The sequence below is a fragment of the Pelophylax lessonae genome, assembly GCF_965119305.1.
Source record: "Pelophylax lessonae genome assembly, chromosome: 6".
NCBI lineage: Eukaryota > Metazoa > Chordata > Amphibia > Anura > Ranidae > Pelophylax > Pelophylax lessonae.
In genome coordinates this window covers 297,947,260-297,968,339 of record NC_138773.1, presented here as the reverse complement: position 1 = coordinate 297,968,339, position 21,080 = coordinate 297,947,260, and positions in this window count along the sequence as shown.

The following is a 21,080-nucleotide window of genomic DNA, read 5'->3' as shown; positions in this document are numbered from 1 at the left end:
CTCACCCTATACACCCACTGACCCCTATATACACCTACCTATCCACCCTATACACCCACTGACCCTTCTATACACCTACCTACTCACCCACTGACCCCTATATACACCTACCTACCCACCCTATACACCCACTGACCCCTATATACACCTACCCACCGTATACACCCACTGACCCCTATATACACCTACCTACCCACCCTATACACCCACTGACCCTTCTATACACCTACCTACTCACCCTATACACCCACTGACCCCTATATACACTTACCTACCCACCCTATACACCCACTGACCCTTCTATACACCTACCTACTCACCCTATACACCCACTGACCCCTATATACACCTACCTACCCAGCTTATACACCCACTGACCCCTATATACACCTACCTACCCACCCTATACACCCACTGACCCTTCTATACACCTACCTACTCACCCTATACACCCACTGACCCCTATATACACCTATCTACCCACTCTATACACCCAATGACCCCTATATACACCTACCTATACACCCACTGACCCCTATATACACCTACCTACCCACCCTATACACGCACTGACCCCTATATACACCTACCTATACACCCACTGACCCCTATATACACCTACCTACCCACCCTATACACCCACTGACCCTTCTATACACCTACCTACTCACCCTATACACCCACTGACCCCTATATACACCTACCTATCCACCCTGTACACCCACTGACCCTTCTATACACCTACCTACTCACCCTATACACCCACTGACCCCTATATACACCTACCTACCCACCCTATACACCCACTGACCCCTATATACACCTACCCACCGTATACACCCACTGACCCCTATATACACTTACCTACCCACCCTATACACCCACTGACCCTTCTATACACCTACCTACTCACCCTATACACCCACTGACCCCTATATACACTTACCTACCCACCCTATACACCCACTGACCCTTCTATACACCTACCTAATCACCCTATACACCCACTGACCCCTATATACACCTACCTACCCAGCTTATACACCCACTGACCCCTATATACACCTACCTACCCACCCTATACACCCACTGACCCTTCTATACACCTACCTACTCACCCTATACACCCACTGACCCCTATATACACCTATCTACCCACTCTATACACCCAATGACCCCTATATACACCTACCTACCCACCCTATACACCCACTGACCCCTATATACACCTACCTACCCACCCTATACACGCACTGACCCCTATATACACCTACCTATACACCCACTGACCCTTCTATACACCTAGCTACTCATCCTTTACACCCACTGACCCCTATATACACCTACACACCCTATACACCCACTGACCCCTATATACACCTACCTATACACCCACTGACCCTTCCATACACCTAACTACTCATCCTATACACCCACTGACCCCAATATACACCTACACACCCTATACACCCACTGACCCCTATATACACCTACCTATACACCCACTGACCCTTCCATACACCTAACTACTCATCCTATACACCCACTGACCCCTATATACACCTAACTACCCACCCTATACACCCACTGACCCCTATATACACCTACCTACCCACCCTATACACGCACTGACCCCTATATACACCTACCTATACACCCACTGACCCTTCTATACACCTGGCTACCCACCCTATACACCCACTGACCCCTATATACACCTACCTATACACCCACTGACCCTTCTATACACCTAACTACTCATCCTATACACCCACTGACTCTTCTATACACCTAACTACTCATCCTATACACCCACTGACCCCTATATACACCTAACTACCCACCCTATACACCCTCTGACCCCTATATACACCTACCTATACACCCACTGACCCATCTATACACCTACCTACTCACCCTATACACCCACTGACCCCTATATACACCTACCTACTCACCCTATACACCCACTGACCCTTATATACACCTACCCACCCACCCTATACACCGGCAGTGTACCACGCAGCCAGCCAGTACCACTCAGCAAATGCCACTCATACAAGTTATTTGACATATTTGATTATTTTTTTAAAGTAATGCAATAGTTACTTTCCCTAGTAATTAGTTACTTTTTTACTGATGTTATTTTTTGGGAGAAGTAACTAGTAACTATAACTAATTACTTTTTTTAAGTGACATGACCAACACTGGATGTCAATGCCTTTCTCCAAACACCTGCAAAAAAATGCCTGAAAAACACCCAAAGAAATGCCTGAAAACGATACGCTCAGGTGTGAATGGAGCCTCAGTCCATAGCGCAGGAACAACCCTTCCCCTTCTCTCATTAAAGTTCATGTGCCTGTAAAGGCAGGTGTCCCAATACTTTTGACAATGTCGTGTATAACCTTTTGGTTTTCGGGCTTAATACGGCTTTCAGTTGCACATTAACTTTCTGCCAGTTTGTTCTTCTTTGTATGGGTAAGTTGTTATTATGGGGTTATTAGCGTGGATCCCTGTGTAGGATGAGGTCATATGGAGTATTTCAGTCCGGCAGCTCCTCTCCCCGCCTATGGGACAATCACAAAGACTCAGCTGACTGCTGGTTGTCTTAGCAGCAATGTGTAAACTAAAAGATTCCTTTCACTGGCGTCCAGCTCCTGCAGCCTGCGAGGATCACTCTACTTAGAAAATGGTGGTACAGACTATGATCATGGACTGAGCGTTTCCCACCTTCCAGACGGGACAAGTGCCATGTCGGTGAGCATCTGCCACAATAACTATCCGAGTCCGTCCAGACAGCCACCATCCCTGGTGATCACCTAATCCCAGACAGGTAATTGCTTTTCCTTATCACATCTATGATCATGTTTCCCAGATGATGCAAGTTGTGTGATCACGCTGTAAAGCTAACTTCACACTTGCTAAAAAATACTAACGCTGACAGTAACGCCAACCAACGCACCTATTGCTTTAATACATGTTTTTGACGCGCTTAACGTGCATTTATACCACTTGACTTTCCAAAAGGTTTACCCCCCTTCATGACCAGGCCATTATTTGCGATTCGGCACTGCGTTACTTTACCTGACAATTGCGCAGTGGTGTGACGCTGTACACAAAAAAAGTTTATGTCCTTTTTTACCCACAAACAGAGCTTTTTTTTGGTGGTATTTGATCACCTCTGCGGTTTTTATTTTTTGCATTTCAATACATTTTTATTAAGTATTTTGCATGAATAATTACAAAGAGATAATTCAAGTAAGAAAAGAAAATACGTCACCCGCTGCTGTCTCGTCCACTGGCCGGAGAAGCATCGGCTCCCGGCGTGTTTTGTGTGTTTTTTACCGCTTTGAATTTGCTTCTATCGTGTAAGTGCAATACAATAAAATTGTTAGCGTTTTACATACAGTCTGCTCTAAGTTTTGTGTTCATATTCTTATTGCCCACTACGGAATACCTGGAATGAGGATTACTGTTGGGATACTTGTGACACTAAAGTGGGGTACACACTAGTAGAAAATCTGTCGAAAATTCCCGTCCGAGGTAAAATCGTACGATTTTCGGCTAGTGTGTACACAACTTTTAGCAGCCGATGCCGACATTTTCAACGAAAAAAAAAACGGAGGGACAAACACCAAAATTTTTTTCGTCCTTCCCCAGCACGACCAATTTTTGTTTGATGTGTATGCAGTACGTCCGTGAAAAATTGGATATGAAAGACCGCGCATGATCTGAAGTTGCTGACAACCCGAAAGTCTAGGTACAAACGTCCCAAAAAAAAAAAAAAAATCGGACGAGAAATTTTGTGAACATTATGCACTGTCAACTAAAAACGGTTATGACCGCTGAGCATGAGAGAGAAAAATCGGAGGATATTTCGTCCGATTTTCGTCAAGTGTGTACGGGCCTTTAAGAGGATCTGCTCCTTAGGAGTATCCACTGGCGCTTACCTGTATTTGGATGTGCTGAGCTTATTAGACCCACTGGTAACTCAGGGGTCTTAAGCTGGATACACACTATCCAACTTTTGTGGTTAGATTTCCTTCAGATCTACCTTTTCTATGTAGTGCAAGGGCCTGCCAGATTGCATACAAATTGAAAGTGTTTAGGTTTGACCTCATATTATATGGTTTTGGTAAATCTAAAGCAAAAATTCTTTAGAAAATCTTAAGCCCCATACACACGTACTGATCGTCGGCCGAACGATCGGCCGTCTTTTGTCCAGGGCTGTCGTGTCTGTTGAAAACTGCAAAAGACTGCACACGAATTTTGTCGGCCAACAACAGCCGACTGCAGAAGTGATGTCATGTGATGGTTAACTTTCCGTGTGTTTTTTCTTCTCTGAGCATGCCCAGTCTTGCTAATCTGCTGTTTGTCGGCCGAAATCTGTACTGACTGGCGAACAATCGGCCGTTCTGGTGACGGCCAACAAATATTTTAAAGTCTGCACGACAGATTCTGTTCGGCCGAAAATGCGCTGTCGGCTGTCGGAAGCATCATACTAACAAGCCTACAATCGGCCGATCGGTCGGCGGCTGAATATTTATGGCCGACAATCGGTACGTGTGTACGGGGCTTTATAGTGTGTATGGCCCATTATATTGAGGTGAGCGCATTATTATACCTCTTGGTGAAGGGATTCTGTCTCACAACAAGAATATCTTGGCACCTCAGTGGTCTCCTGCTGTTATCCTCTGATCATGGACTTCATTTCATTTCTCATTAATGTGTCATGCATTGGTCATTTTTTATATTTTTATTCATGTAGTTTATTAATTTTAATATTGTGCTGCACTGTTTTCTATTTCAAGTAAGAAAATAAGAAAACTATTTCGCCACAAATTTTGCTAGGCATAACTTCGGTACATATGGAAGTGTGTACACTCTTCACATCAAATTAGGTTTTTATTTTTTGCACTATAAACAATAAATGGTGACACTTGTTCAGAAGAAGAAGACCACTGTCACCAAGAAAGAAAGTGATGTGAAATCCACAGTTTTAGAGTTGTCCAAAACAAGGAATGAAGTAAAATCTTCCTTTCAATTGGACTCAGTATGAGATATTACTAGCACACAGTGAAAGAAACCCCAAAAAAGAACAGTTTTATTATCACAGCACAAAAAAACAAAAAAGTGTTATTATCACCTCAAGCAGCAGTGACCGTTTTTTTTGGTGACAATAAGAGCCAGGTTCACACTGAGGCGACACGACTCCTTACTACTTCGGGGGCGACTTGTGCATTCCCATGCACCACGACTTCGGAGCGACTTGCAGGGACTTCACATAATGGAAGTCTATGCAAGTCGCTCCGAGGTCGCCCCGAAGTAGTACAGGACCCTTTTTCTAAGTCAGAGCGACTTGTGTCGCTCCTATTAGAACGGGTCCTGTAGCAGTCAATGGACCGCGAGGGAGCGCGACTTGTCAGGCTGACAAATCGCCTGACAAGTCGCGCTAGTATGAACCGACTCTAAATGTGTGCTTGTTTGAACATGGTTTGCTGGTGATATCTAAAGCCTCGTACACACGCAACGAATTTCCACCAACCGGTCGTCCATCTTTTGTCCAGAGTGGTGTTTTGTTGGTTGGAATGTGCTCTAGACTGCACACCAATTTTCCCGCACGACAGAATTCTACTTCAGAAGTGATGTCATGTGTTGGATTGCTTTCTTTGTGTTCTTTCATCTCTGAGCATGCCTAGTCTTGCTCATAAGATTTTTCCCCATCGAAATCTGTACTAATGAGACGAAAATCGGACGTGTTTTGACGGTCGACAAAAATTATATAGCCTGCACACCAGGATTTTTTCGGCCGAAAAGTCGGAGTCGGTTGTCGGAAGCATCATACTAACAATCCGAAAATTGGCAGATCGGTCGTCGGACGAGAATTCCCAGCCGAATTTTCGACTTGTGTGTACGGGCCTTTAGAGTGGGACTCATGTTTTGAAGCCACCATCCTCCATTTAACCCCAGCACCCTTCTATAAATGGGTCTGATCCCTGTATGTCCTGGGATGTATGAGATCATTGTGGCATTTTGATAACGCTCTGTGTGAGGAGCGAAACGCGTCAAGCTGTTCGTCCGAATACATACTACGCCCGACTGCATCCTACTTCCGGCATACGGGGACAAGGGGAGTGAGTATAGGCATTTGAAGTGGCGACCCGTGGGATGATTTTCAGGCGTTTGAACCTCTGCTAAATTGTAAGTGTAACCTGTATTGTGTGCATCGAATAAAGTGTTTACATACTTCACGATGCCAGCATCTCTTTCTTTTTTGAGCATCACCTCGATGTTGTGATCTACAGTACACCTATAAAGCTGTTGAAATGTTGGCCCAATAAGTCATTTATCTTCAAAGGAGATTCTGAAAGCGCTGTATTATTTGGCTTCTGGTGAGTAGGGGACCAGGAGGGGAGCACCTACTCGTATACAGAGAGCACCAGCATTTTTTGTATGAGCACGCAGCACTTTGGACTTATATTTTGGCACAAAGACTGTCACGGCACAATGTTTTTTGAGCACATGATTAATTGAAAGAATAAGACAACAGTTTATATTTATTGATTTATTTATTTATTCACGTTTATTATTTATGCATATTGATTGGCAATTTTTATTGTGCACATTAAGTTAAGCACTAGCACTTTATATATTATATATATATATTTATTTGTTTTGTGGAGCAGCGCAGGTAGTTTCATATTTTATAGGCAAAAAAACCAGGAAGCAACTGAAGTCATGTAAAAAAAAAAAAAAAAAGTTTAAAAACAGTAAATATAATATAACTTATCTATCCTATCCTATCTATTTACTAATGCCAGCAGCAATAGAATTAAAAATAGTTAACGTTGAGTGAGAGAGTTTAATTCTGCTTTAAGAATGGAAATAGTAAAGTAGTATTCTTCTGACATTCTAGTTGATTTACTCAAACTGGAGCGTGCAAAATCTGGTCTGCATAGAGACCAATCAGCTTCAAAGTTTTTTGTCAAAGCTTAATTGAACAAGCTGAAGTTAGAAGTTTATTGGCTACTATGCACAGCTGCACCAGATTTTGCACACTCCAGTTTTAGTAAATCAACCCCATTGTCTACTGTGGAAAGCTTTTAAACATGGCAGACAAGTGATGGTGATATTTTGATCTGCTCTGTATTTGGGATCTCTTTACCAATTTACTTTAAAAAGCCAAGAGGAGGTTTTTTTTGTGGCACTTAAGGCCCGTACACACGTACCGATCGTCGGCATACAAACGTCGGCGGACGAAAGATCTGCCGATTGTACGCTTGTTAGTATGGTGCCTCCGACAGCCGACAGCGCACATTCTGCCGACAAGAGTCTGTCTTGCAAGCATTAAAATTTTTGTATGCCGACACCAGAGCGGCCGATTGTTCGCCAGTCAGTACAGAATTCGGACGACAGACCGCAGATTTGCAAGACTGGGCATGCTCAGAAAAGAAAAAACACAGGGAAAGTTAACCATTACATGACATCACTTCTGCAGTCGGCTGTAGTCGGCGGACAAAATTCTTGTGCTGTCTTTGCACTTTTCAACAGACACCGACAGCCCAGGGACAAAAGACGGACGATCGTTCGCTGACGATCGGTACGTGTGTACGGGCCTTCACTCTTTAATGTAAAATGCCAGATTTTACCAGACTGGAGGTGGTGTTTCTGAGAAGGTACACTATATTAACAAAAGTATTGGGACGCCTGCCTTTACACGCACATGAACCTTAATGGCATTCCAGTCTTAAGCTGGATACACACTATCCAACTTTTGTGGTTAGATTTCCTTCAGATTTACCTTTTCTATGTAGTGCAAGGGCCAGCCGGATTGCATACAAATTGAAAGTGTTTAGGTTTGACCTCATATTATATGGTTTTGGGTGTCTAAAGGAAAAAGTCTTCAGAAAATCTTATAGTGTGTATGGCCCATTAGTCCGTAGGGTTCAATATTGAGTTGGCCCACCCTTTGCAGCAACAGCTTCAACTCTTCTGGGAAGGCTGTTCACAAGGTTTAGGAGTGTGTCTATGGGAATGTTTGACCATTCTTCCAGAAGTGCATTGGTGAGGTCAGGCACTGATGTTTGATGAGAAGGACTGGCTTGTAGTCTCCACTCTAATTCATCCCAAAGGTGTTCTATCTGGTTGAGGTCAGGACTCTGTGCAGGCCAGTCAAGTTCCTCCACCCCAAACTCGCTCATCCATTGGTTTTAAAGTGTAGCCAGCTCACCCAAGATTTGTAGTCCGCTTTTTAAAGAATGGTGATCTCTTCCATTAAACTGGACTTTACTGGTACCAGAGAGAAACGGCTACACATATTTATATTAAAAAATATAAATGTTTATTACAACAAACAATAAAAGACATTCATAAAACCATGAAAGAATACTATTATTGGACAACTGACCACCCGTGGTGCTGGAGGGGGTATGCATCCGCCGGCCAGGCGAAAATGACGTGGTGCCATGTCAGGCAGCGAGCATTTATTTATTCAATGGAGGGGAGGCCTATTTGGCATATAATATGCATGGATTGGATATAATAACTAGTAGGGATGTAACGATATTGAAGATATCGCGATATCGTATCGTCGTGGTCGTCTCGATATCGTCGTGGTTGGGTTACAATATTAAAAGGACAGGTGTCCGTCAAAAAGCAAGAGGAATAAACACAGTCCCGCGGAACAAATCATTGTTAACTACATAGACCTGAGTTTAAGGGTTTTTTTTACTGGTTTTTTTTTTTTTTTTTCTTGCAATGTAGATATTTTGATCTTTCTGATGAAAAACGTGAACATAAGCTAAATGATAGGTCAGTGTTTTTTTTAAAGGCTTTTTGACTGACTATTTTATTTAAGTTTAAGTTATGTTCCTAAATACCAGTTTTAAAAGGCTGCCTTTATTTGCCTTGCACATTTAAACCTGACTTAACTTGATCTTTGTTTGCACTTAAAGGGAATTGCCTATTGTTTGTTTACAATTGTTCTAGCTGCTTCTTGACCAATGTAGAATAGATGTCACCCCCAAACTCTTAGGCTGCTTAAAGCCAAAGGCTCCACCCCCATGCCATAAACCTTTCCCTTTACCTAAATAATTGAGACCACACCGTGCTTGGAGTTAATTGGCCACAGCAGCCATTTTATTAACCCTTTTACCTTAAAATTAACATAAGGAGAAAAAACATTCCTTACAAACATAAAACAATCAGTCATTAGGCCTGTTGGTCTTTGAGGCTCCTCCAAATAATTCCAAATCCTGCACTGCGGGACCTGTGCCCTGATAGGCCTCCAGCCGCGTCACCGGCTCGGAGACAAACCACTCCCCGCAGTGCCACCATTTTGAATTCCATTTAAACTGACATTAAATGGAATGCACCATAGGGACCCATACCAACGATGAGTCCCAACCATACCCTTATCCTAAACTGTTCACCTCCCCCGCCAGCAAAGACCAACAAAACGCCCAGCTGCCATGACAATATAAAATTCCCCCAGAAAGGACAGAAAGCACAAAAGACATGAATCAAAATCAACCATAACAGTCCCAGAAATTAGGGAGGGCGGGTGGGAAGCTTCTTCTTCCTTCGTCCGTTGAACTTCCACTGACCTCCAATCTGAGGGGCCACCCCTCCTAACTGTACCTCAACCCCTCCCAAACCTGATACACCAATCCCTGAATACCCCCCAACTCAAAACAATTTAATTTAACTCACACCTGCCCTGTCTCCCCTCTTCACATGGTCATGTCTGCCCTGCGCTATTTTTTTTTTTTTTTTTTTTTTCGCTTCGGGCCTTGCTTGACCAATGTAGAATAGATGTCACCCCCAAACTCTTAGGCTGCTTAAAGCCAAAGGCTCCACCCCCATGCCATAAACCTTTCCCTTTACCTAAATAATTGAGACCACACCGTGCTTGGAGTTAATTGGCCACAGCAGCCATTTTATTAACCCTTTTACCTTAAAATTAACATAAGGAGAAAAAACATTCCTTACAAACATAAAACAATCAGTCATTAGGCCTGTTGGTCTTTGAGGCTCCTCCAAATAATTCCAAATCCTGCACTGCGGGACCTGTGCCCTGATAGGCCTCCAGCCGCGTCACCGGCTCGGAGACAAACCACTCCCCGCAGTGCCACCATTTTGAATTCCATTTAAACTGACATTAAATGGAATGCACCATAGGGACCCATACCAACGATGAGTCCCAACCATACCCTTATCCTAAACTGTTCACCTCCCCCGCCAGCAAAGACCAACAAAACGCCACCAGCACCCAAGGGTGACACCTTACCCTTGCGTGCCCCTCCAAACCCTCAAGGCTCGCTGGATCCCATCCTGTAATCCCAGGGCCCATAAATCTATACCCACCGCATTGAGGTGGACTCCATCATCCCGCAGATACCGCCATGTGTCCACTTCCAACTCCAGGTGGCGAACCACCAACCCCCCATTCCGACACACAAAGCGCCCCACTTCCTTGTTCAACTTAATCCGAGCCTTATTAAGGCGCGCGACCGACCTGGCCATGCGCCAGGACGTGCGGGCCACCATATCCGACCAAACTACAAGCAGCGCCGGAAAAGCCGTGCGCAGCCGAAGGAAATCCAACTTTATGTCCCTGATCAAGGCCCGCGCGGACCTGGCCCCCAAATCGTTGCCCCCGGCATGCAGCACCAAAACATCTGGCTGCCTGTCCAACCAGGCGAAACGATGCACTTCGGGAAGGACCCTGCCCCAAGTAAGCCCCGGCACCCCCAGCCACCTGACACAAGCCTCGTGCCGAGAAAAACCAAGTTGTCTACCATTAGGACGCACATCAGCTCTCCGGGCCCCCCAGAAAACATACGAGTGTCCCACGATCCAAACAAGGCAGGGTTCCAAACCTACAAGAAAAGGGGACAAAAGGAAAAGAAAACCAACCAATAATCAGATAACCAGCCGGGCCCACACCCCCCCAGCGACAAAACCACCCCCCGTACATACCCTACACCAACAGCTGTGGACGAACGTACAACAAGAACCTCCTAGACTCCCAGCGCCCAATGCGTTTGACCGCATCGTCATTCAATCCCCAGCGTGCAGCCTCAGTGGCCGCCCCGATCCGAAAGGAATGAGATGCAAACCTACTGGCATCCAAACCCAAAGAGCCCACACACCTTCTGAACACCGATACAAATTGAAAACGAGATAACGACGACCCGTCCGCATGCATTAAAAATGAACCGGGCCGCGAAGGGCGGATTGCCCAGTAATCCCGAACCGCCCCTACCGGGCACAGCGGTGAAGACGGCACCGCGAACAACCGGACACGGACCCCCTTGCCACTCTGGTCCGTTTTGGACCGTCGAAGGAGGATAGTAACCCCCTCCCGACCGACAGAGACATCCTGACCCAATAGGCCCCCCGGCACCGTCCGGGAGGAACTGACCAATTCCCCAATCCGGAAAGCCCCGAAAAAAGCGAGAGAAAAGGCCGCCTTAAACAACACCACCTCGTAACTCGAGGCGCAGTGCTCCCCCAATTGCCGGCAGACGTCCTGCAAAAGAGCGAAGGACACCGGGCGCCTAGTGTCCCTCCTCCGATAAGCCCTGGAATAGCCCCGTAACGCTTGTCTCACCACGAAGTCCTTCGTGTAATCCTGACAACCCAGAAATTTAAACAGAAAGGCCAAGCCGGACAACTTGCGAGCCACAGCGGAAGCCGACGCGCCCCTCTCAAAATGATCAGAGACAAAAGAAAGTAACACCCACCTGACCTCCGGACCCAGAGGATCCACCGATGCCACCCGCAACACCTCGAGCCACTCCAACCATACCTTGCAATAAGCCGACCACGTGGACTCGCTCACCGACTTCCTGATCCATCCAGCGAGGACCCCAAGGCAATCCCCCATAGCCACTCCGGACACGTGACTCCGCGTTGCTCCGCTGCCGGTGCCAACTCCCGGAACCTGTCCCACTGAAAACGAGACAGCGCGTCAGCAATATCATTCTTAACCCCCGGAATGTGCACAGCGTACAGGAAAACATTCAACCGTAGACACCGCAAAACCAAATACCTGAGGAGGCGCACCACCGGCTGAGACGAAGCCGACGCGCGGTTGATCACCTGAACCACCCCGAGATTGTCGCAATGGAGGCGAACCTTCAGGTTCCTGAACTCCGCCCCCCAAATCTCCAGGGCCACCACCACCGGGAACAGTTCCAGCAACACCAAGTTGCTGACCAGCCCCGCTACCTGCCATGCCCCCGGCCAAGGGGCGGCGCTCCACGCCCCCCGGTGAAAAGCCCCGTACCCCGCCGAACCAGCAGCATCGGTAAACAGTTCCAAATCAAAGTTGCTGATCGGCCCGGCCATCCACAAGGATCTACCATTGTATGTGGCCAAAAAACCGTGCCACAGACGCAAGTCATCCCTGTGTTCCCTGTTGAGCCTGACGAAGTGAGTGGGCAACTTCACCCCCGAAGTCGCCGCCGACAGCCGTCGGCAGAAAACCCGGCCCATGGGCATAATGCGGCAGGCAAAATTCAATTTACCCAGCAACGACTGCAAGCTGCGCAACTGAATCTTGCGCAAACCCAGCACCCCTTCAATTTCAGCTCTCAAAGCCCCCAATTTATCCTCCGGTAGGCGACACTCCATGGCCTCCGAATCCACGACAATGCCCAGGAAGCTGAGCACCGTGGTCGGGCCTTCCGTCTTGTCGGGGGCCAACGGAATGCCGAAGCTCCCGGCCACATGCTGCAACGTGGCAAGCAGGATCGCGCACCCGTTGGAAGCGGGCGGGCCCACACACAGAAAGTCGTCCAAATAGTGGATCACCGAATTCACACCGGAAACCTCCCGAACCACCCACTCCACAAAGGAACTGAAGGTCTCAAACAGCGCGCACGATATGGAGCAGCCCATAGGAAGGCAGCGATCCACATAATACGCCCCTTGCCACCGGCAGCCCAGCAATCGAAAACTGTCCGGGTGAACCGGGAGCAACCTGAACGCCGCCTCAATGTCCGATTTGGCCATCAAGGCCCCCCGCCCATAATGTCGCACCCAGGCCACCGCGGCGTCAAAGGAAATGTAAGACACCGTACAGGCCTCCGGGTCGATGGCGTCATTCACAGACCCACCCTTCGGGAAGGAGAGGTGGTGAATGAGGCGAAACTTGTTGGGTTCCTTCTTGGGAACCACCCCCAACGGCGAAACCACCAAGTCACGCACCGGCACCTCCGAGAACGGGCCCGCCATGCGACCGAGAGCCACTTCCTTGTGCAACTTATCCGACACCACCAAAGGGTGGCGCAATGCCGAACGCAAATTCCTCGCCACCGGCAGCACCAAAGCCAAAGAGCAAGGGATACGAAAACCCACCGCAAAACCCTCCCACAGAAGTCGAGCAGCCGCCCTATCGGGGTACCTATCTAGAAAAGGCCGCAGCCTTTCCACCCTCACCGGCGTCGTCCCCTTTGTGCGAAGGCTCTCCGGACCGCCCTTTTCCGGACTTAAAACACCGAGCCAAGGAATGGGAACCTCCGCAACCGGAGCATTCATGTTTGAAGCGACATGTGCCACCGAACTTACAGGAACCCTCATTAAATTGCCAGCAGAAACCCCTCCTCTTTGCGGCCGGCTGTCCCGGGGTCGCAGAACCACCGGCCCCCCCTGGAAAAAACTGATTCGGAGCCTTCGCAGACGACATGAGCCGCATCCACAGGCTGATGTCCTTGTGGTCCCACCGCAAGGACGGCCTAACCGCCTTCCGCTGCCGGAACTGTTCGTCGTACCGCAGCCAGGACGACCCCCCGTAAACCCGATAGGCTTCCCCTACAGCGTCCATGTAGCAGAACAGGGCCGAGCAGTTTTCCGGCGCCTTTTCCCCTATGACGCCCGCCAGAATGGCAAAGGCCTGCAGCCAATTGGCGAAGGTCCGAGGGATAAGCCGATAGCGTCGCGCCTCCTCGTCCTCCTTCTTGCGCTCCTCCGGTTTAACCCTGTCCAGGTGAAACTTCTCGAGGGGCAACAGCGTGAAGATTTCCACGTACTCACCCTTCCAGATCTTCTCCCGGACTTCCTGCTTCAAATGTGCCCCCAACGGGCCCTCAAAACAAACATATACCTCACCTTTCGCTGAATCGTCCAGGCGAACAGCGTCCGCCTTCCCCTCCTTCGCCGTCCCGGTCTTGTCCCCCGTCGCCCCGGCCGTCACCGCCACCACTGCCGGAGCACCAACAACCTGGGGAGGGGCCCCAGCCCCCCCGCAACTAGCCCCGTGGAAGACGGCCCCGCCAGCCCCGGGGCCCCCCCCGGCTCCGTGCCCGAGCCCCCCGCCGGAGGCACCCAAGCCGCCGCTGGAGACAAGCGGCCCCCGTCCCCCGGGGGCAAACGCCCCAAGAGGTCCCGTAGACCCAGGAGGAAGCCCCTCAAACCCCCATTATCACCCCCTTCCGGGGTCCCCGCCCCCACTGGCCGGGACACCCCCACCCCCCGAGCCCCTCCAGCACTCCCACCCCCCACATCAAACAAGCCCCGCAAATCAGACAAAGCCAGAGAAGGAATTGTGACCTCACCTGTCTGCCCAGGGGGGGCGCCCCCAGCCGCCGATCCAGCCTCCCTCGTCGCCGACCGACCACCGACATCCTCTTCCACATCCGATCCGGACACTTCGCCTTCCGAACGATCGTCCCCGGGCACCGCCGACATCCGTCCACCAGGTGTCGCACTCCCGCCATCTGCAGAGCCGAGCGACAGGCGTCCACGCCCCCGTACTCCAGCTCCGCCCGACGGAGACCTCTGTGAACCAGCCGAACTTCCGATGACCCGGCCACGTGACTTGCCCCGCCGCGTCATCTCTCTGCGCCCAGCCGAGGCCGACTCCGAGTCCCGCCGATCACTGCTGCCACCGGCCGCCATGAAGCCGCTCCCACGCCGAGGCACCCCTCCGACCGGAGCATCGCCAGTAGGGGAGCCCGCCAGTCCAGTAGCACCCCGGCGAGAGGGACGGGGAGAGACCGAAGGCCGCCTCCCCCCACTACCCCCAGAGCTCCGTCCATGCAGAGGATTCCTCCCAGAGGCGCGCACGGCCGCAGCAGGAGTACGCTTAGCCGGCGGCCCTGAAGGGTCCCTGTCGGGGCTCCTAGGATGACGCTGAGCTCGAGGGGAAGGGTCCGGTGAAAAACGCTCCGGCGGCCGTGACCGCCGAGCCCGCGGGACCGCAAGCCCCTCCAAATCCTGTGCAGAGTCCTGAACCCCCATCAACGTGGAGACCTGGGACCGGAGCCACTCAGTCCCCTTCACCGCGGCAGCGGCCTTAATTTGCTCCAGCAAAACGTCCAAATCCGCCATCACAGACCAGGGAAGCTGAGGTGAGATGCTCTGCAGTGAAAAAGGTGGGTGACCAAGCTTCTTCTTCCTTCGTCCGTTGAACTTCCACTGACCTCCAATCTGAGGGGCCACCCCTCCTAACTGTACCTCAACCCCTCCCAAACCTGATACACCAATCCCTGAATACCCCCCAACTCAAAACAATTTAATTTAACTCACACCTGCCCTGTCTCCCCTCTTCACATGGTCATGTCTGCCCTGCGCTATTTTTTTTTTTTTTTTTTTTTTTTCGCTTCGGGCCTTGCTTAACTTGAACATTGCACAGAAGAATCAGTTATGCAACCAAATATTACTATACAGAATATTGATGTTCCTGACTACAACTTGCACTTTAAAAGCACTATGTGATCAGTGTTTTATGTTGTCATCAGTGGTGTATTTGGGTTTTGTGCTGCCCTAGGCAAGATTAAAATTGACCCCCCCCCTCCCCCTGCTATTTAAATTTGCCCCACTCCTTCTTTTTGAACTGATGTGGCTCCCTCCAAAATGTAAGGACTATAAGTCCCAGCATTAACCCCTGAGATCTCGAGAGAGGGGGGTGGGTGAAGGAGAGAGAGAGGGGGGTGAGAGAGGGGTGGGGAGAGCGAGAGGGGGGATAAGAGAGCGAGAGGGGGGATGAGAGAGGAGGAGTGAGAGAGAGGGGGGGGTGAGAGAGAGAGGAGGGGATGAGAGAGAGAGGGTGGAGGGGTAAGAGAGAGAGAGGGGGGGTGAGAGAGAGGGGGGTGAGAGAGAGGGGGGAATGAGGGAGGTGGCTCTAGCAACCAGTGGCTAAGAGAGTCTCAGGTGGAGGGGGGCGGCTTTTTTGCTGCCCCCCTGCAAAGTGCCGCCCTAGGCCTGGGCCTTGTTGGCCTAGGCCAAAATACAGCACTGGTTGTCATGGATCCATAAATACAACAATAAATTGCCTGTTGACTGGCAAAAGCAGCATAAATGTCGGTATTTTTTCGCTATTATCATCACAAACACCATCATGAGCTATTTAACAATACCATGAGCTTTTCCACAATATCGCAATAAATATCGTACCGTGATGTCAATATCGAAATTGTATCGTACCATGAGATTTTGATATTGTTACATCCCTAATAACTAGATAGGTGTATGACCTCATAGGTTTTGGCGCCAAAACTGGATATCAATCAGGATAGCTAACTCTGTGTGTCTGCAGGTGGTGGACATAAGTGCTGGATATTGTCTGGTAAGTGTAATATGGTTTGGTTAATAATAGCGATTCTCCCCTGCCCTTTTTTTTCTTGATTGTTGGGACTGCTATACCTTACACTTTCCTTGTGATTTGTATGTAGCATTGTCCCCGCAGGGCCTGCTGAATAGTGTTTTGATGGGCTCCCCTGATTACCAGCACACGGTTACCTTTAGATAAAGTCTCTGGATCCCTCCTTGCTCCTTATGGCTCGTCACACAAATGAACAGGCTAGGGGTGTTTGGTTTTTTGTTGTTTATTTGTGATTAGGATAGGAGAAGAGAATAGTGGGATACTCCAGCTGAACTATTCACAATGGCTGAGGACTCATATGTAAATTGAAAGCAGCTAGGCTGCTTGATCCACACTGTCATAAGCGTAGAAAAGGTTAAGTCTCTTGCTCTTTACTCTCTAACAAGACTTGGTGGATAATAGCTTATCTTCAGGAAACTCTCACTAAGCATCCCCTTTCAACTGACACCCATCCACTGACTATCCTAGGAGCAGGGGTGGCCCCCCTCAGGTCAGACCCCTTGACACAAGCTTCTGTACTCACTGTGCTGCAGAGACAGATCCTCAGTCAGCTTCCTTGGACCTCTGGGTTCAGTTCCTCACTTCTACTCTTCAGGCCCTCAGGACGACCCCCTGAGGCCACATGGCACCTCCACAAAGGAGGAGGCAGCCTCTCCCTCCCTCCCAGACTCCGCTATCCCGCCGAAAGACCGCGAGCACATGTACTCCTGGCTTTTATACAGTATCCCAGCATGCACTGAGGCACTTTCCCTCTGCCAATCATCAGGACTGTATCAAAAGCCCATGCACCCATTCGTCACGTTTCCTCCCACTGTCCAACATGCCTCCCTTTTGGACCAGTGTGAAACACTCTCTAGACACTCTCTAGACAGAATGAGTTGCATACTGAGCACAATGAGCAGACCTCACTAACAGATCCTGCTCTCAGGTAGGCAGAGAACAATATAGATTTACCTGCAGCTCTTCTGGCTAAGCAGACAGAGCACAAACTACACTTTCTCACTAGCACGTACCTAGGAGGGTGCTACATGTAGGTGGGCTGTCATATTGTTTTTGGTATACATGGAGTAGATATATAAATTGATGACCATATGGTGGGAGAAAAGCCATGCTCCTTTGAGGATTCTCTCAGTAACATCTTATTAATGCAGGTAATAGTCTTATAACTGTGTGATTGCCCCACATTGATTTTTGGAATGTATCAGATGGTCTTTTAGCTTCACATAATGACATTGCAGGCTGTTTGGGCCTGGTGAAGGGGAAGATATCAGGATAGAATAGAATATCATCTTAAAATAGACATAGCGGTTTTCTAAGTGGCTTACAAACAAGTAAGTGATATCTTTAAACTGATACTCAAAAAACTGAAAAATGGGGTGGCTATTTGGTGACTAGCTGTTTATTTATTCCTGTTCCTTTATATAGGGCTATAAGCTACACACCTAATGTGCGGTACTATCCAAAATATCCGGTTTGCACCACATACTATACCACCATCTTTGTGTTAAACAGCGATATATAAATTGAGGCAGTGAGCACAGTATGATTTGTGGATCATGAGTCCCTGCTATAGGTTATGTATTGATCATTGTATCTTCTCTTTTGGATTCGCCAATGTTCTTTGCTGCCAAGACAATGAGGCCCTGAGGAAGCGATTAGATGTGAAACAAATCAACCTCTTGGAACATATAGCAAAGATTTACTTATTTGTCTCTACTACATGGCCTATATCGTCCAATAGGAGTATTCTTTCATGGTTTTATGAATGTCTTCTAACATTTTCTTTAATTAATATTTATATTTTTTATATTAATATGCGTGGCCGTTTCTCTCTGGTACCAGTAAAGTAGGGCTGCGCATCTTCACTTACCTCACGATTCGATTCGAATACGATTATTAGGGTCACGATTCGATACGATTCGATTCCGCAAAGCATCACGATTAACGCCCATTGTTATTTTATCTGTTCTTAAAACAAACAAAAAAAAAACTCCCTGCATGTAGCAAAGTCCAAACACAGCAGACAACAAAGCTCAAGGCTTCCCCTAAACACTACAGAAGAGGGTCAGAGGCCACAGACACACTACAAGAGAGGGTCAGAGGCCACAGACAAACTACAGGAGAGGGTCAGAGACCACAGAAACACTACAGGAGAGGGTCAGAGACCACAGACACACTACAGGAGAGGGTCAGAGACCACAGACACACTACAGGAGAGGGTCAGAGACCACAGACACACTACAGGAGAGGGTCAGAGGCCACAGACACACTACAAGAGAGGGTCAGAGGCCACAGACAAACTACAGGAGAGGGTCAGAGACCACAGACACACTACAGGAGAGGGTCAGAGACCACAGACACACTACAGGAGAGGGTCAGAGACCACAGACATACTACAGGAGAGGGTCAGAGACCACAGACACACTACAGGAGAGGGTCAGAGACCACAGACACACTACAGGAGAGGGTCAGAGACCACAGACACACTACAGGAGAGGGTCAGAGACCACAGACACACTACAGGAGAGGGTCAGAAACCACAGACACACTACAGGAGAGGGTCAGAGACCACAGACACACTACAGGAGAGGGTCAGAGACCGCAGACATGATACAGGAGAAGGTCAGAGACTGCAGACATGATACAGGAGATGGTCAGAGACTGCAGACATGATACCGGAGACGGTTGGAGACTGCAGACATGGTACAGGAGACAGTATCAAGAGCAACTATTTGGCTCTTGATAGCAAGTATCAAAGCTCTAAACAAGTAGTTAATTTTCCGGCTAATTTGGAGAACATATCCCCTACACTTAAGAGATCACCTCAGGCACGGCAGTCTCTAGCTCATAATCCAATGTACTTTTCCTTGGTTTTAGACATCTATGTAAAGTACTCCACTAGTAATAGACTTAGTTTGGTAATGGATGTAGTCCCAGAAGTAATCAGCAAAGCTGCAAGGCAATCCAATCTAGTTACAAGTAGAAACTTTGCAAATTTCCCCAATTAAATCACAAGAATTCTGAAAGGTTTAAACAGGTTGCCTTTCATGATATAGGTTCCATACTCCATTACTTGGACTCCACATAGCAGCAGTGCACTCCTAATTCAAGTTGTCAGAAGAATTCCACTGACAGAATTCAGCCATAAATTGCAGTTACTCAGGGATGGTAATAGCAATGCACTCCTATTCCAGCTGTCAGAAAAGTTCCACTGACACAAAATCCAGCCATAAAATGCAGATTGCTTAGAGAGTTGAGGCAGTCTCTTTGGAGTAGGGTTCAATGTGTAAATCAGCCTTATATGTTGTTAGTGGGTTTCCCCATCAGCTAAGCAAGAGTCCTTTTAGGCTTTAAAATGAATTCCTTCCACCCATAAATAGCTTCCCCAAAGAGCGATCGTCCCATCAGCTAAGCAAGAGCCCTTTTAGGCTTTAAAATTAACTCCTTACCCCCATCATTAGTTTCCTCAAAGAGTGATCGTCGGTCAGCTTTCCAAGGGATTTTTTCAAAGGGAGCGCTTCACCGATGCGGGAGGAGCCTTTCCCGCCATTTGCACGGCGTCTGGAACTTGGTGGTTGTAGCCGGAAGCTTGCCGGAAGTAAGCAGAGCTGTTGCGCAGGAGAGCTAGGCGGGAAGTGGACGCCTACATGCGTCTTATCCAGCAATGACAAAAGAGGGAGGGAGGGGGAGGAGACAGAAGAGGGAGGGGGAGGAGCCAGAAATCGATTATTCGGGGGGTCCGCATCGATGCAGAATCGCGGGTGGCCGCATTGCGATGCATCGATGCAACGATTATTTTCAACACCCCTACAGTAAAGTCCAATATAATTAGGTCTTTCTTTTAGTAATGTTAGTTAATGAATGAGGCACCCTATAAATAGCCTGCTTCTTTTGCTTTACATCTCTTCCATTAAATGTATTTTTTCAGCTTGCACTAGCTATTCCAGTACAGTCCAGTATTTGAGTATTAGGTTCTCGGCTGCATTCAGAAAATGTGGTATAAGTGCTTTATGATATGTAGAGTAAGACATGGTTGTGTTGTAAAAAGAGAAGACCCAGGGGTTCTGATGAAGGGTCATGGGCACCATTTTATTTGTTTCCAATAAGATTCAATGTGTGGGCGCTGGCATAAAATATGGGAGAGGGAGCTGATCCACATTCCAAGAACTTTGAAGAAACTCATGTGTCCCACCTATGAAAACATAATGGATCTCAATACCACCAAGCCAGGAGGTACTGATAGGGAAAAAATAAACTAGGAGAATTGTGGAACAATGTTCACTGTAAGACAATTCCTGCTCCCAGTATGGCAGGCTGGCTTCAGGGTTTATATGTGCTACTGCTAGGAGAAGAATATATAGCGATGAGATGCCATCACATGGGCCTCACATGGGGAAGAATACCTTTGCTATTGGATTAGGGAATACTAAATATTATAGTGGTGTTGGAAGGGTCTTGACAAAATCACCAT